At 50.9% G+C, this 7,083-nt stretch overlaps 1 long non-coding RNA gene across 1 annotated transcript; it reads right to left on the bottom strand.

Annotated features, from left to right (window-relative positions):
* Window positions 1-5,286: 5,286 nt before the first annotated feature.
* Window positions 5,287-6,435, bottom strand: LOC137324170 (uncharacterized). The gene is made up of 2 exons (XR_010963532.1): window positions 5,802-6,435; window positions 5,287-5,754 (listed from the first exon to the last, which is right to left on the bottom strand). It is a non-coding gene; the product is annotated as an uncharacterized lncRNA (long non-coding RNA).
* Between the last annotated feature and the right edge of the window lie 648 nt (window positions 6,436-7,083).

The following is a 7,083-nucleotide window of genomic DNA, read 5'->3' as shown; positions in this document are numbered from 1 at the left end:
GAGAGAGGGGGAATGTGAGAGGGAGAGATAGCGAGAGGGGGAATATGGGAGAGAGAGAGGGAGAGGGAGGAATGTGAGACACAGACAGGGGGAATGTGTGAGAGAGAGAGATAGAGAGAGAGGGGGAGAATGTGAGAGAGAGAGATAGATAGAGAGAGGGGGAATGTGAGAAAGAGAGAGGGAGTTAATGGGATTGGAGGAGACGGCTCCGCTTTATGCACCAGCAGGGCTGCGGCCTCCCAGTGTCGAATAGCTTCTTTCCGCACCGTGAATTCTCTCCTGCCCCCACCCTCCCCCCACAAAGGGCGGCTCTGTCGCCCGGCAGCAGCGAATGGTAACTACGAGGGCCTGACCCCGTCAGCTGAGCCCGAGAACGAATGAAATGGCAGTGTGATAATCAGCCCCTCCCCTCACCTCACTACCCCCCGCACCCCAAACACCCCCAGGAAGTGCAAGACAGCCCCCCACCCACCCCGGCACCCCTCCCCCCTTGCCGGTTAACGCTCAGTTCCCACACCCTCAGTCGAAAGAAGCAAAGGGGACGAGCGAATGCGTTCGAATTCATTTTATTGAGGGGAGGGGAGCGGCGTGCGATGCCGCTGCAGTCGAACAGCTGGAGAGTTAGGGGTAGCGGGCTGGCGGCGGAAGCGGAGGCCTTGGCGGGTCCTCAACGGGTCCTTTGGTCCGGCGTCCGCGCACAGCAGGATCCCGACAGCGAGGGCCGATCCTCCGGGTTGAGGGGTTCTTCTCTTGACCGTGGGTTCGGCGGGATCTGGGCGGGGGCGGGCATTGCCCACCCCCCTTGAGAAGACGGCGCTGACGCCTCCTTCTTGGACCCAACCGCAGACCCGTGCGGTGAAGGGGCCCCCCCCACGGTGACGTTCGGTCAGGGTGGGGGTTCCAGGATTGTCTGACTCAGCAACCATGAAGGATCGGCCGATTTGGGTGTGTAACAGGCTCGAGGGGGAATGAATGGGCCTCCTCCTGTTCCTGTGTGTAACAGGCTCGAGGGGGAATGAATGGGCCTCCTCCTGTTCCTATATAACAGGCTTGAGGGGAAATGAATGGGGCTCCTCCTGTTCCTGTGTGTAACAGGCTCGAGGGGGAATGAATGGGCCTCCTCCTGTTCCTGTGTAACAGGCTCGAGGGGGAATGAATGGGCCTCCTCCTGTTCCTGTGTAACAGGCTCGAGGGGGAATGAATGGGCCTCTTCCTGTTGTGTAACAGGCTCAAGGGGAAATGAATGGGCCTGTTCCTGTGTGTAACTGGCTCGAGGGGGAATGAATGGGCTTCCACACCAGTTCTTGCGCGACCCACCGTTCGGTGGAGGTGACCGAGCAGACTTCTCTCGGAATGGCCCTCCGTCTCTTTTCCCCCTGGTCGTCACTGAAGGGCTTCTTCAGTGGGGAGCAGAGGAAGCCCTTCAGAGACGACCAGGAGGAAAAGCATCCGGCAGAGGAGAGAGGGAGAGGGGCATTCTGGGAGAAGTCGGCTCAGACACCTCCACTGAACGGTGGGTAGCAGAGGAAGCCCTTCTCTCGTTCTCTGTTTCTCTCTTTCTTTCCACTTCTCTATCTCTTTCTCTCTCTCTTTCCACTTCTCTATCTCTTTCTTTTTCTCGATCTCTTTCTTTCTCTATCTCTTTATTTCACTCTCTATCTCTTTCATCTCTCACTCTTTCTTTCTCTCTCTCTTTCTCTCTCTATCTCTTAATTTCTCTTTCTCTCCCTATCTCTTTCCTTCTCTTTATTTCACTCTCTATCTCTTTCATCTCTCCCTTTCTCGGTCTTTGTTGTTCTCTTTCTCTCTCTATCTCTTTATTTCACTCTCTATCTCTTTCTTCTCTCACTCTATCTCTTTCTTTCTCTATGTCTATCTCTTTCTCTCTCCCTCTCTCCAGTTCTCTCTTTCTCTCTCTCTCTGTATCCCTCTCTCTATCTCTTTCTCTCTCTCTCTATCTCCTTCTTTCTCTCTTTCTCCTTCTCTTTCTATCTCTCTCTCTCTTTCTCTCGTTCTCTGTTTCTCTCTCTCTATCTCTTTCTCTCTCTCTATCTCCTTCTTTCTCTCTTTCTCCCTCTTTTTCATTCTCTTTCTCTCTCTCTCTTTATCTCTCTACCTCTTTATCTCGTTCTCTGTTTCTCTCTCTCTATCTCTTTCTTTCTCCCTCTCTCTATCTCTTTCTTTCTCTCCTTCTCTCTTTCTGTCTCTTACTTTCTCTCTTTAGCTCTCTCTCTCTATCTCTTTCTTTCTCTCTTTCACTCTCACTCTCTTTCTTTCTCTCTCTCTTTATCTCTTTCTCTCTATCTTTCTTTCCCTCTTTCTTTCCCTCTCTCTTTCTTTCTCTCTCTCTCTTTCTTTCTCTCTCTCTTTATCTCTTTCTTTCTCTCTCTATCTCTTTCTTTCTCTCTTGATCTCTTTCTTTCTCTCTTTCTGTCTCTCTCTTTCTTTCTCTCTCTCTTTATCTCTCTATCTCTTTCTTTCTCTCTCTCTCTTTCTTTCTCTCTCTCTTTCTTTATCTCTTTCTCTCTCTCTCTTTCTTTATCTCTTTCTCTGTTTCTCTCTCTCTATTTCTCTCCTTCTCTCTTTCTTTCTCTATCTTTCTCTCTCTCTATCTCTTTCTTTCTCTTTCTTTCTGTATCTCTTTCTCTCTCTCTTTATCTCTTTCTTTCTCTCTTTATTTCTTTCTTTCTCTCTTTATCTCTTTCTTTCTCTCTCTCTTTATCTCTTTCTCTCTCTCTCTATCTCTCTATCTCTCTCTCTCTTTATCTTTCTCTCTCTTTCTCTCGTTCTCTGTTTCTCTCTCTCTATCTCTTTCTCTCTCTATCTCCTTCTTTCTCTCTTTCTCCCTCTTTTTCATTCTCTTTCTCTCTCTCTATCTCTCTCTCTATCTCTCTATCTCCTTATCTCGTTCTCTGTTTCTCTCTCTATCTCTTTCTTTCTCTCCTTCTCTCTTTCTGTCTCTTTCTTTCTCTCTTTAGCTCTCTCTATCTCTCTCTCTATCTCTTTCTTTCTCTCCTTCACTCTCACTCTCTTTCTTTCTCTCTTTCTTTCTCTCTCTCTTTCTCTCCCTCTCTCTCTTTCTTTCTCTCTCTATCTCTTTCTCTCTATCTCTTTCTTTCCCTCTTTCTTTCCTCTCTCTTTCTCTCTCTTTCTTTCTCTCTCTCTCTTTCTTTCTCTCTCTCTTTATCTCTTTCGTTCTCTCTCTATCTCTTTCTTCTCTCTCTATCTCTTTCTTTCTCTCTTTCTGTCTCTCTCTTTCTTTCTCTCTCTCTTTATCTCTCTATCTCTTTCTTTCTCTCTCTCTCTTTCTTTCTCTCTCTCTCTTCCTTTATCTCTTTCTCTGTTTCTCTCTCTCTATTTCTCTCCTTCTCTCTTTCTTTCTCTCTCTTTCTCTCTCTATCTCTTTCTTTCTCTTTCTTTCTGTATCTCTTTCTCTCTCTCTTTATCTCTTTCTTTCTCTCTTTATTTCTTTCTTTTTCTCTTTATCCATTTCTTTCTCTCTCTCTTTATCTCTTTCTTTCTCTCTCTATCTTTCTTTCTCTCTTTATCTCTTTCTTTCTCTCTTTCTCTCTCTCTTTATCTCTCTCTCTCTTTCTTTCTCTCTCTCCATCTCCTTCTTTCTCTCTTTCTCTCTTTCTCCCTCTCTCTATTTCTCTCTGTCTCTGTCTCTTTCTCTCTCTTTCTCTGTTTCTCTCTCTCTCTTTCTTTCTCTTTATCTCTTTCATTCTCTCTCTATCTCTTTCTTTTCTCTCTTTATCTCTTTCTTTCTCTCTCTATCTCTTGCTCTTTCTCTCTCTCTCTTTCTCTCTCTCTCTCTTTCTCTGTTTCTCTCTCTCTTTCTTTCTCAATCTCTATCTCCTTCTTTCTCTCTTTAGCTCTTTCTTTCTCTCTCTATCTCTCTCTCTCTCTCTTTCTTTCTCTCTTTCACTCTCTCTCTCTCCTTCTCTCTCTCTTTCTCTTTCTTTCTCTCTCTCTTTCTCTCTCCCTTTCTCTCTCTCTTTCTCTGTTTCTCTCTCTCTTTCTCTCTCTCTATCTCCTTTCTCTCTTTCTCTCTTTAGCTCTTTCTTTCTCTCTCTATCTCTCTCTCTCTCTTTCTTTCTCTCTTTCACTCTCTCTCTCCTTCTCTCTCTCTCTTTCTTTCTCTTTCTCTCTCTCTTTCTCTCTCTCTCTTTATCTCTTTCTCTCGTTCTCTGTTTCTCTCTCTCTCTCTCGTTATCTCTTTCTCTCGTTCTCTGTTTCTCTCTCTCTCTCTCTCTTTCTTTCTCTCTCTCACTCTATCTCTTTCTTTCTCTCTCTATCTCTTTCTTTACCTCTCTCTCTCTATCTCTTTCTTTCTCTCTTTATCTCTTTCTTTCTCTCTCTATCTCTCTCTCTTTCTCTTTCTCTTTCTTTCTCTCTCTCTTCCTCTCTCTCTCTCTTTCTTTCTCTTTATCTCTTTCTTTCTCTCTCCATCTCTTTCTTTCCCTCTTTCTCTCTTTCTCTCTCTATCTCTTTCTCTCTCTCTCTCTCTTTCTTTCTCTCTCTCTCTACCTCATTCTCTCTCTATATCTCTTTCTCTCTCTCTCTATCTCTCTCTCTCAATCTCTTGTGAGAGAGGGAGAGGGGGAATGTGAGAGAGAGAGAGGGGGAATGTGAGAGAGATTGAGGTTAAATATGATAGAGAGAGAGGCAATGTGAGAGGGAGAGATAGAGAGCAAGAGGGGGAATGTGAGAGGGAGAGGGGCAATATGAGAGAGAGAGGGGGAAAGTGAGAGAGAGACAAAGGGAATGTGAGAGAGAGGGGGAATGTGAGAGGGAGAGATAGAGAGAGGGGGAATATGGGAGAGAGAGAGGGAGAGGGAGGAATGTGAGAGAGTGAGAGATGGGGAATGTGTGAGAGAGAGAGATAGATAGAGAGAGGGGGAATGTGAGAGAGAGAGGGAGTTAACGGGATTGGAGGAGACGGCTCCGCTTTATGCACCAGCAGGGCTGCAGCCTCACCGAGTCGAATAGCTTCTTTCCGCACCGTCAATTCTCTCCTGTCCCCACCCTCCCCCCACAAAGGGCGGCTCCATCGCCCGGCAGCAGCGAACGGTAACTACGAGGGCCTGATCCCGTCAGCTGAGCCCGACAACGAATGAAATGGCAGTGTGATAATCAGCCCCTCCCCTCACCTCAATCCCCCGCACCCCAAACACCCCCAGGAAGTGCAAGACAGCCCCCCACCCACCCCGGCACCCCTCCCTTCTTGCCGGTTAACACTCAGTCCCCACCCCTCAGTCGAAAGAAGCAAAGGAGACAAGCGAATGCGTTAGAATTCATTTTATTGAGGGGATAGGAGCGGCGCGCGATGCCGCTGCAGTCGAACAGCTGGAGAGTTAGGGATAGCAGGCTGGCGGCGGAAGAGGAGGCCTTGGCGGGTCCTCAACGGGTCCTTTGGTCGGGCGTCCGTGCGCAGCAGGATCCCGACAGCAAGGGCCGATCCTCCGGGTTGAGGGGTTCTTCTCTTGACCGTGCGTTCGGCGGGATCTGGGCGAGGGCGGGCATTGCCCCCGCCTTGAGAAGACGGCGCTGACGCCTTCTTCTTGGACCCAACCGCAGACCCGTGTGGTGAAGGGGCCCCCCCATGGTGACGTTCGGTCAGGGTGGGGGTTCCAGGATTGTCTGACTCAGCGACCGTGAAGGATCGGCCGATTTGGGTGTATCAGGCTCGAGGGGGAATGAATGGGCCTCCTCCTGTCCCTGTGTAACAGGCTCGAGGGGGAATGAATGGGCCTCGTCCTGTTCCTGTGTGTAACAGGCTCGAGGGGGAATGAATGGGCCTCCTCCTGTTCCTGTGTAACAGGCTCGAGGGGGAATGAATGGGCCTCCTCCTGTTCCTGTGTGTAACAGGCTCGAGGGGGAATGAATGGGCCTCCTCCTGTTCCTGTGTAACAGGCTCGAGGGGGAATGAATGGGCCTCCTCTTGTTCCGGTGTATCAGGCTCGAGGGGCTGAATGGCCTCCCTCTATGTCACGAATCCTCGGACCGAGCTGGCCCTTCAGAGGCGAGGAGCAGAGAAGCTCGGGAGATGAAGGGGAGGGGAGAGGAGGGCGCTGGTTTGGGGAGAGTGGAGAGCGGCATTCTCCCCTCTTGGACAGGCCCTCTGCCGATTACCCTAGAAGTAGGTAATCTCATCGAAAAGCTTCTTCCCGCACTGTACGTCCACCATCGATGGCTTGGTCATCTCGTGCGGGAGAGGTTCATAAAGTCGCACATGCAGGTACTCATCGCCAGCACCGACCACAATCTAGAGAGACAAGAGGGTAAATCAGAGGGTCAGTACTGAGGGAGGGCCGCACTGTCGGAGGGTCGGTACTGAGGGAATGCCGCACTGTCGGAGGGTCGGTACTGATGGAGCGCCGCACTGTCGGAGGGTCGGTACTGAGGGAGCGCCGCACCGTCGGAGGGTCGGTACTGAGGGAGCGCCGCACCGTCGGAGGGTCGGTACTGAGGGAGCGCCGCACCGTCGGAGGGTCGGTACTGAGGGAGCGCCGCACCGCTGGAGGGTCGGTACTGAGGGAGCGCCGCACCGTCGGAGGGTCGGTACTGAGGGAGCGCCGCACTGTCGGAGGGTCGGTACTGAGGGAATGCCGCACTGTCGGAGGGTCGGTACTGATGGAGCGCCGCACTGTCGGAGGGTCGGTACTGAGGGAGCGCCGCACCGTCGGAGGGTCGGTACTGAGGGAGCGCCGCACCGTCGGAGGGTCGGTACTGAGGGAGCGCCGCACCGTCGGAGGGTCGGTACTGAGGGAGCGCCGCACCGTCGGAGGGTCGGTACTGAGGGAGCGCCGCACCGTCGGAGGGTCGGTACTGAGGGAGCGCCGCACTGTCGGAGGGTCGGTACTGAGGCGTTCCCGGACCGGGAGCCAATGTGGGTCCAGCGAGCACAGGGGGTGAGGGGTGAACAGGACTCGGTGCGAGTTAGGATACGGGAGGCGGGGGCAGCAGATGAGTTGATGGTTACTGAGGGTGGGAGGTGCAAGACCGGCCAGGAGAAAACCATCTCCACAACACCCCCCCTACACTGGACCCCCGCACACAAATCCTGTGAATGAGCCTATA

This window comes from Heptranchias perlo, chromosome 8 (assembly GCF_035084215.1).
Source record: "Heptranchias perlo isolate sHepPer1 chromosome 8, sHepPer1.hap1, whole genome shotgun sequence".
NCBI lineage: Eukaryota > Metazoa > Chordata > Chondrichthyes > Hexanchiformes > Hexanchidae > Heptranchias > Heptranchias perlo.
This window is presented reverse-complemented; position numbering and strand designations above follow the sequence as displayed.